The sequence below is a fragment of the Mustela erminea genome, chromosome 7 (genome assembly GCF_009829155.1).
Source record: "Mustela erminea isolate mMusErm1 chromosome 7, mMusErm1.Pri, whole genome shotgun sequence".
NCBI classification, from domain to species: domain Eukaryota; kingdom Metazoa; phylum Chordata; class Mammalia; order Carnivora; family Mustelidae; genus Mustela; species Mustela erminea.
Genome location: NC_045620.1, coordinates 72,947,986 through 72,957,618, shown reverse-complemented (window position 1 = coordinate 72,957,618; position 9,633 = coordinate 72,947,986). Strand labels below are relative to the sequence as shown.

Here is a 9,633-nt window from a genome sequence, read left to right as displayed (position 1 = left end):
ATTTTTTATTATGATAAAATACACATAAAATGTACCATCTTAACCATTTTTACGTTTACAATTCAGCAGTATTAAATACATTGATACTGTAATGCAACCATTGCATTCATCCATCTCCAGAATTTTCATCTTGCAAAACTGAAACTCTATGCCCATTAAGCAATATATCTTCTCCTTGAAGCCCCTGTCAACGACCAGCCTACTTTCTGTCTCTATGAATTTGACTGGGAACCTCATATAAGTAGGTTTTTGTCTTTTTGTGACTTGTCTTTTGTCTTTTTGTGACTGACTCATTTCATATAGTACAATGTCTTCATGGTTAGTTCATGTGGTAGCATATGTCACAATTCCCTTCTTTAAGGTTGTACTATAGCCCACTATGTGTACATCCCACATTTTTGCTTATCTATTCATTTGTCAATGCACCCTGGAGTTTATTCTTATGTGAATAATGCTGCTATGAAAATGGATGTGCAAACATATCAAGACCCTGCTTTCAATACTTTTAGATATATACCTAGAAGTAGAATTGTTGGATCATATTGTAATCCTATTTTTAACTTTTTGAGGACCACCCCCATATTGTTTTCCAGAACAGCTACACCATTTTACATTTCCACTAACATGGCACAGGGCTCACATTTCTCTACATCTTTGCCAACACCTGTTGTTGTTGTTTTATAATAGCCATCGTAATAGGTATAAGGTGATAAGTGTTCTTAAATTTTTACCCTCATACTTAATTATAAATTGCTATAACAAAATAAAACTTATTCTATATTCCATCTCATCCCAAATACATCATAGATCCATAGTTTAACTATGGATTATTGAAGATTATTTTAATGCCTCCTTTCTTTTCCAATGTTTTACATTTACCTTTTTTAAGTGTTATAGGCAACATACATATCATACATGTTATTAACGTCCATGACATTTTTTCTTCTAAAGTAGTTTTAATAGAAGTTTTTAAATTATATTTTATTAAAAAAATTGTTTTTATTTATTTGTCAGAGAGAGAGAGCTCACAAGCAGGGAAGAGGCAGTCAGAGGGAGAAGCAGGCTCCCGATTGAACAAGGAGCCCAATATGGGGCTCGATTCCAGAACCCTGGGCACGACCTGAGCCGAAGATAGACTCCCAATGACTGAGCCACCCAGGTGCCCTGAAGTTTATTTATTTTAAAGATTTTATTTATTTATTTGATAGAAAGATAGAAATAGTGACAAAGAGCACAAGCCAGGAAGGAGAGGGAGAAGCAGGCTCCCTGGGAAGCAAGTAGCCCAATGTGGGGCTCCATCCCAGGACCATGAGATCATGACCTGAGCCAAAGGCAGGTGCTTAAACGACTGAGTCACCCAGGTGCCCTAGAAATTTAAAATTCTCAACCATTGTAGGTCTGAAAGAAACCTCTTGGCTGATAATAGAGTTGAAAGAACAAATCTAGGCTGAATATTATCTTATGGCAGCACTGTGAAGCCACCGTTATGCTATTTTCCAGTATCAACAAGTGTCAAGAAGTCAACTGTCAATCTGAGTGCTATTCCTTTCATGGACACCTCTCTTGTCTTTCTGCTTTAAGAGTTTCTCTTATTCACTGATAGTCTATAATTTCACGATAATCTTTCAAGTTGTAGATTTATTTTTTTAGAGTTTTTATTTAAATTCCAGTTACTGGGTGCCTGGGTGGCTCAGTGGGTTAAAGCCTCTGCCTTCAGCTCAGGTCATGATCTCAGGGTCCTGGGATTGAGGCCAGCATCAGGCTCTCTGCTCAGCAGGGAGCCTGCTTCTCCCTCTCTCTGCCTGCCTTTCTGCCTATTTGTGATCTCTCTCTCTCTGTCAAATAAATAAAGAAATAAATCTTAAAAAAAATAAATTTCAGTTACTTAACACACTGTGTAATATTAGTTTCAAATGCACAATATCGTGATTCAGCACTTCCATACATCACATGGTGCTCATCACAACTACACTCCTTAATCCCCAGCACCTGTTTCACCCATCCCCTTCACTCCCCCACACCTCCAGTTCTCTACAGTTAAGAGTTGACTTCTTGGTTTGCTGCACTCTCTCAAGTTGTAGATTTATTTTCTTCATCTTTTTACTCTCAGGACTCAGGGCTTTAATTCTGGAAATCTATAGATTTTTATCTCTTTGAATACCGATGTTCCACACTTCTTGCCATTCTCCTCTAAAGCTTTCAGATGCCTGTTGGAACCTCTCAGTCTCCCTTTGATATCTCCTAACTACTCGCTCGTATTCTTTGTCTCCCTGTGTGCTGTTTTGGGTGAATTTCTCAGCATCACCTTTTGGTTCACATACTCACTCACCACATACAGTCTAGAGCTTATCTAATTTATCCCATTTTAAAATGTTTCAATATGTCAATTTTTCCTTACTAATGTTCTTTTCACATAGGCACTTGTCCGTCTTATTTATGCTTATATATGTCAAACATCATGCTCTTTAATAAATGTTATCCTTGAGTTTTCTAGACAAACTTATTTGAAATCCCTTGTGGTACTGCTCTTATACGTAGTTCCTTTGGGAATAAATTCGCATTCTAAGTGTTGATGGGCTGTCCTTAAGGGCATTACATCTACTCACAGGTTTTGAAATTTTGCTTTGCAAGTTCATTTGAAATATTTAGCTTTTGTTTTCTGGTGTTATATTCTCTTTCTACCTTTCTTTGTTCTCTCTACACCAGGAGGATCTGCAGTTGTCACTTTCCAAACCCTTAGGATCTTCAGGTCTTAATGGAATGGGTCCTTCCCATTGTGATGTTGATAAAATTGTACAACTAGCTAGTGAGCCAGGACATGGCTCTGTTCAGTCACGGTTTGGAGGTTGTATAGGACCTTCCACTTCTGTAGTTCAGCAGCTCATATACACCCAATGCCACATATAGTGGCCAGTTATTTTCCTCATAGCATATATTCATAAGCTTCCTATACAGTCTCTAGATTAAAGCAAAAAGATTTCTACAAGGTTCCATCCCCCATGGAGTACTTTTAGTCTCCCTTCTCTTTCAAAGGTCGAGTGAAACCACAACATATACTGCTTGAGGTCCTCAGCCAGAAGATTTATGGTCCAGCTACATCCACCATTTTTATTTTTAGTTCCTCTTTATTTCAGCTCCATGGAGATTCTTTTCCTTTGTTTATGTTTTTGTTTTGTTTTTAGCCTAGTTATATATTTTCTTTTTCTGTCTGGTCATAATTTACCTATGTGTTTGAAGCAGAGAGAATACATTACAATATTAATTCATGGTGCCCTCCTGAAAAGAAATCTATGTCATAATTTTGAATGGTGAGTTTACCTTCGTACCTATTTTTTTTTTTTTTTTTTGACAGACAGATCACAAGTAGGCAGAGAGGCAGGCAGAGAGAGAGAGAAGAGGAAGCAAGCTCCCCGCCAAACAGAGAGCCTGATATGGGGCTTGATTTCAGGACCCTGGGATCATGACCTGAGCTGAAGGCAGAGACTTTAACCCACTGAGCCACCCAGGTGCCCCATCGTACCTATTATTTTATTCTAAGTCCCATTTATGTTAAAATTCCGTAGACATAGTTTTATTTTCAGTTACAAATTTCCCAAACTATGATATTATCACTACCAAAGTATTTTATTTATTATAGAGAATATCATGAGAAAGTTTGGCAAATGCTCTGCCTATATCCAAATACCTATATTATTCTATTTCTGTATCAGTTACTATAAAATGAAGTGATTAACTCTGACCTGACTGAATTTCATAATCAATTAATAATCTTTATGAAAATCTGCTTGGGAGACATATCAAATTTGTGAGCCTACTTTAATGACAATTTAAATAGTAAAACAAGTACTAGTTTTTATGCTAGGAACTTTGGAAGGCCTTCCTTTCCTAGCACTTCTCCAAATCTCTGCAATTCTTAAAAATTAGCTATATAAGCTCTTTTTCTACCTCTGCATCTTCACTCAACCACCCTCACCAAAAGTATTTATTTGGTTCTAAAGAAGATACTTGATTTAAAAGAGCAAGTTTCCCACAATAATCTGTCATGAGTTTCCATTTTCTCCTGATTATGTTTGCTTTTTCTATATTTGCCAGTTTATTCTTCTCAGTAAGAAAGAATGAAGCATAAAAGAATTAAATAGGTAAGATTTCTCACATCTCTACACAGTATCTTCCTCTAGTGCTATCTTTATCCTTTCTTTAACTTCTTTCCCCCTCATCCTAGCCAGACTAAAATCATCCCAGTTATCCTTCTGCAATTTTCCCCCTTTTCTATATTTTACACCTATATCTTTATAAATCTGTGCTTGCTTAAGTGTTTCTAATAGAGTTAATTACTTTTTATCAAAAACAGGCATGAGAATTCTGAAAGACTCTCTGCAAGTAATTGTTGATCCAGATAACCATATCCTGATTAAAAAAAAAAAAAACCAAAAAAACAAGAAGTTCCCCAAATCTTTATAGCTATTACCTTTTCCAGGGGATGGTTTTTATTTTTATTAAATATTTGAGTTAGGGATTTCTAAAAAATTGAACAAACATGATCAAATGCCTAAACTTTCCTTCCATATACATGACCCCTTGTAGATATCAAGAGGATATCAAGAGGTGATATAATAGTGGTAATAATACCAATATCTAACTTTGTGAGGCATTTATCATGTAACAATGCACTTCATCAAAAACTTTACATAAATTATCTCATTAAATTCTTAAAATAACTCTTAGGTAGCATAGGGGGTTGAATAGTGTCTCTCCAGAGTTCATGTCTACCTTGAATCTCAGAACATCACCATATTGAAAATAGGGACTTTGCAGATGTAATTACTAAAGATGAGGTCATATTGAATTAGAATGTACCCTAATCCTATGACTAGAACTCCTTTAAGGAAAAAAACAAAACAAAACAGAAAACATGTAGAGCACACAGAGGGAATGCCATGTAAAGGCAGAGCAGAGACTGGAGTGATATGCCCACAAACCAAGGAACACCAAGATAGCTATCAACTACCGGAAGCTAAGAAGCTTTCAGAGGCAGAGAAAAACCCCTAGAGAATTAAGGGACAACACCTAGATTTCAGACATGTAGCATACAGAATTCTCAGAAAATAAATTTCTATTGTTTTAGGCCACCAAGTTTGTGATACCTTTTTATGGCAGCCCTAGGAAACTGATAAAAGTAATTGCTTTTGTTATTCCATTTTATAGATGAAAAAAACTTAAGTTCGGCAAAGTTAGATAATTTATCCAAGATCATACGGTTTGAAAATAGTAAAATCAGACTGAAAAGTGATGAAGTCCAATCCCAAACCCATATATCTATGTATGAGTACATAAGAGATATATATATATGTGTGTGTGTATATATGTACATGTACACACACACACATCCACACACACACACACACACACACATGCACACTACAAATCGCCATAAAGTTGTATAGATATGAGTGCTGCTGTTCAGGTAAGATAAAAGCTGTCCAGGGTAGTCTCATCAAAATTTTTGTCAAAAAGGTAAAACTTATATTGGACCTTAGATTTTGATAGAATTAAATAAAAATTAGAAATTAGAGTTCTAGAAATCTAGAGTTCTAGAGCATAGAAATTAGAGTTCTCAGGCTGCGGAATGGATGCAGAACAATACATTAAAGCATGGAATGTCATAGCTGTTAAATGATTCTGGTTGTAGGATAGAATCCTGGAAAAGATTCAAGTTAGGACATGATTGGGAATACAGAATGGAGGAAAATGGTGGAGCACCAGGTACACCAGGAAAAGGAAGTGGGTCTTTATCATAAAGGTACAAATTGCTATGATAATTGAGTGTAAAAGAGTATTTGCTTTGAAAAGAAGTACCCCTGGGGATAAAAATACATTATATGTTTATTAAAAAATAAATAAATTTAATAAAAAAAGAAGGACTTAATGAAAACTGTACATTTGGAAGATTAATTTGGCAACTATATTGACTATGACCAATAGGGGAACAATATTAGTGTAAAGAAACTATTTTAGAGAACGAAGCAATAACCCTGAGGAATTAAAAGCCTAGATATGATTGATAGTAAAGGAAAACAAAAAGGTAAGATAAAGATTCAGGAAATGTTGCAAAAGAGATTAAAGGAATTGATTTCTTTTCTTTCTTTTTTTTTTTTTTAAAGATTTTGTTTATTTATTTATTTGACAGACAGAGATCACAAGTAGGCAGAGAGGCAGGCAGAGAGAGAGGAGGAAGCAGGCTCTCTGCCGAGCAGAGAGCCCGATGTGGGGCTCAATCCCAGGACTCCGGGATCATGACCTGAGCCGAAGGCAGAGGCTTTAACCCACTGAGCCACCCAGGCGCCCCAAAGGAATTGATTTCTGATTGACTTGGGTAGTGGGAAAGAGAAAGGGAGGAGAGCAGATGGAAAAAATTATTTTCTTTGTAAATAAATAAATTTGGAAATGAGATTAGGACAAAGATTGTTCCTTTAACAAATCCAGTTTATCTATATCCATGATCATCTTAATTATTATTATTTTATTATTATTCTTTTCTATCCTAAAAATAGATGGATTCAAATTTTTCTCCAAAATTATTTTAATATGCATTGTGCTGTTTTCCTATTTTTAATTCAAAATCCTAAAAGCTATAGACTCTTGAAATAATACACACACACACACACACACACACACACACAAAATCATTACATTAAACTTAGAAATCATCACAGAACACATTTTCCTAAATAGCAATTGAGAAAGCTAAAGAGAAAAAAAAGTTTCTCTTTAGATTACTTGGTCCACCCACTAATTTATCGAATTATTAGTAATTAAAAATGGTGTATTTTGGGACGCCTGGGTGGCTCAGTTGGTTAAAAATGGTGTATTTCACAATTTCCTAGCAAATTGATATTTAATGTGTACAACAGGGCAAATCAGGAAAGCATCAGCCAATTTCAGGAAGAAAGTTTTACCACGTCAGCAATAACCATGTCGTCATATATTACATAACGTTCTTTTTTTTTTAAAGCCATGAATAAGATTCAGGTACATTAAATTTTTTGCACAAAGAAAACACATATGAAATAAAATACAGTTTCATTGAGCATCTACAAGAATTTCAATTTTTTGGCAAAATCATCCCAAGGCTGTGTTCAAATGCCTAGCTGAATTTGGCTGAGTGGAAAACTTTAATTACCAATAAGAATTTCATCAATATAAGAGCAAAAATTTTTCCATTAGTTCCTCCTCCCCACAAAGTCATGAGGGCAATGAAGTAAGGACGGAGACTACTTTGACTCATAAGACATTTGGAACATTTATTAACCCATAATATATGCTAGCATGATGGAAGCAGGCAGTGTGATTTATCAGTCTGACACTCGGAGGCATTCACCGAAGGCTTTGTGATCCAAATACCCTCTATGGTCTAAAACAAGTATAGCTCCTTTCTCCATCTCATCACCATAGCAACTTTATCTTACACATTATCTAACTAGCACAAACATGTAAGACAACACCTAAGCTAACATGGTTTTACCTAGTAATTACAGGGAAAGTGAAAAATCCAAGATCTAAGTCTGATTATGAATTTAAACATAGTTTTAAGATGAAAGGTTAGAAGATGGCATTGCTTACTGGTTTTAATGACATAGTGTTGAGATAATTTTTGCATAAATTTCTCCAAGGCTAATTAATCTCTCTCATTTGTGTTTCTGCACTCTAGATGTACCAACTATCCAGCCACACACTTGTATATCTCTTCAGTAATAATGTCAATGTTTAAATATCCGAAGTATCCTCCTACTTGGGAGCATATTCACTACACTGGGGAGCTTTTATTTTTCTCCTAGGTTCAACACGCCTTCGTATTGCTGCAATACAGACTACTTGATATGTTGCTATCACACATGGGGAATGGGAGCTACTGTCTTTACATCAGTCTTTGAATTTCTGTTTGAAGATGTGAGCATGTTGCTCTAATTACACAGAAATGTCCCAGTGAATACTTTCCACAGAGGAATTTCACTTGCGGAATTTACACTTGAAGTTTTCTTCCTGATCTTCAAAATCTATTGACGTTGATACATATTCATGTCAACAATATACCACAAACCCAACTAGACTGTGGACTTCTTGGGTTCAAGTACCATATCCCAAAGTATATTTATAGTTTCCAAAACATCAAAAACAGTGTTAAATACACACTGAAATATGAGTAAATATTCACTAATTTTAGCAGTCAAATTTTATTATTTTTTGGTTTAATGAAGAAGTGGTCTGGTGTTACTCCAAATCAAAGAAAATACTTCATGACTCCTAGATATTTAAAGGGAAGAATTCAAAGATAATTGCCATATCTCTCTGATAAAGCAACCATTCTCTCTTCATTTTGTACTTAGAAATCTACAGCAATAGTTTGATTTCAAATACCAACCTAAATGACAGCTCCATCATTCAAATTCTGGGTGCAGCTGGCTGACATTCTAGTCAGGCTGGGAGAGAGCTCTGCATTTGTTGAAATTGTAAAGGTCTCTATTAAAGAGATCCTTTATTAAAAAAACTTAAGTGCTGTCAAAATATTTTATCTTCCAATTATTGTTTTAATTATGAAAGTATAAGCATTCTATTTAATTTTGAAAATAATCACTCTTACATCTATACTCCCTACTTTTCTACAAATTCATTTGGAAAGTAATCTCTCTGGAAGCCAAACCAACATTAGAGATGTCATATCTATAAAACACCTACATAACAAGTTTATTGCCTCAATTTCCAAACTTTTGGAACCTGTAAATTAAGTTAGGAATGTATTAAAGAAACAACAACAACAAAAAGAAGCAATAAAAGAGAATGAACTTTGAGTCAGACTCACGTGGATTCTGTTCATGGCTTACTTACTGAACTTCCTCTGAACTTGTAGGCAAGGGACTCTGATTTCTATTTTTTTCATGGATAAGACAGAGGTAATTGATTCTGCTTCATAAGCTGGTTGTGTGAATTGATGTAATAATATATATACAGTGCCTAGTACATGGCCTGGTACATAATACCTACTCAATAAATGATAATATCCACAACTTCTGGGAAGAGAGGATGGAGAGGCAGGATGAAGAAAAGAGGGAGAACTATGAGAATAAATGATTTTCATCCAACACAATTTTCTTCTTTAAAGTAATGGCATAGTTGGTCTGGTTACAGGAAGAGAATTATGCAACTCAATATCCTGGCGAGTATTTAGATATGACTTAATTAACCGGGTGAGTAAATGGAACGAGAGAAAAGAAAAGAAAAACTAAACTAAAAAACAAAGAAAAGAGCAAGAGAGAAAAAAAAAAAAAAACCCAAGTTATTCTGAGTATGCTCAGCACATGTGGGACAATTAAAGAAGTACAAGCTACAATCCAGTGGGACACTGTCCTCACCAAGAGTAAATGTCAGCACATGTAGATTTGCTCAAATATAGTTTGAAAGACTGAACCAGATAATTGTGATTCTAACAATTCCTCCGAACCATTTACCAAATTAAAGCAACTTGTCCTCATTTATAAAGCTCTATGTGAAGTGAGGCAGGTGTACACCTGAGCACCAGAACCTACCCACACTTCCCACGGATGAGCATGGAGTATTTCAATTTTTGCTAACCCATTC

The 9,633-nt window shown here is 35.3% G+C and overlaps 1 long non-coding RNA gene across 1 annotated transcript; it reads left to right on the top strand.

Annotated features, from left to right (window-relative positions):
- Nucleotides 1–5,708: 5,708 nt before the first annotated feature.
- Nucleotides 5,709–9,277, top strand: LOC116595567. Its single transcript, XR_004287744.1, has 2 exons — nt 5,709–5,800; nt 7,709–9,277. It is a non-coding gene; the product is annotated as an uncharacterized LOC116595567 (long non-coding RNA).
- The last annotated feature ends 356 nt before the right edge of the window (nt 9,278–9,633 follow it).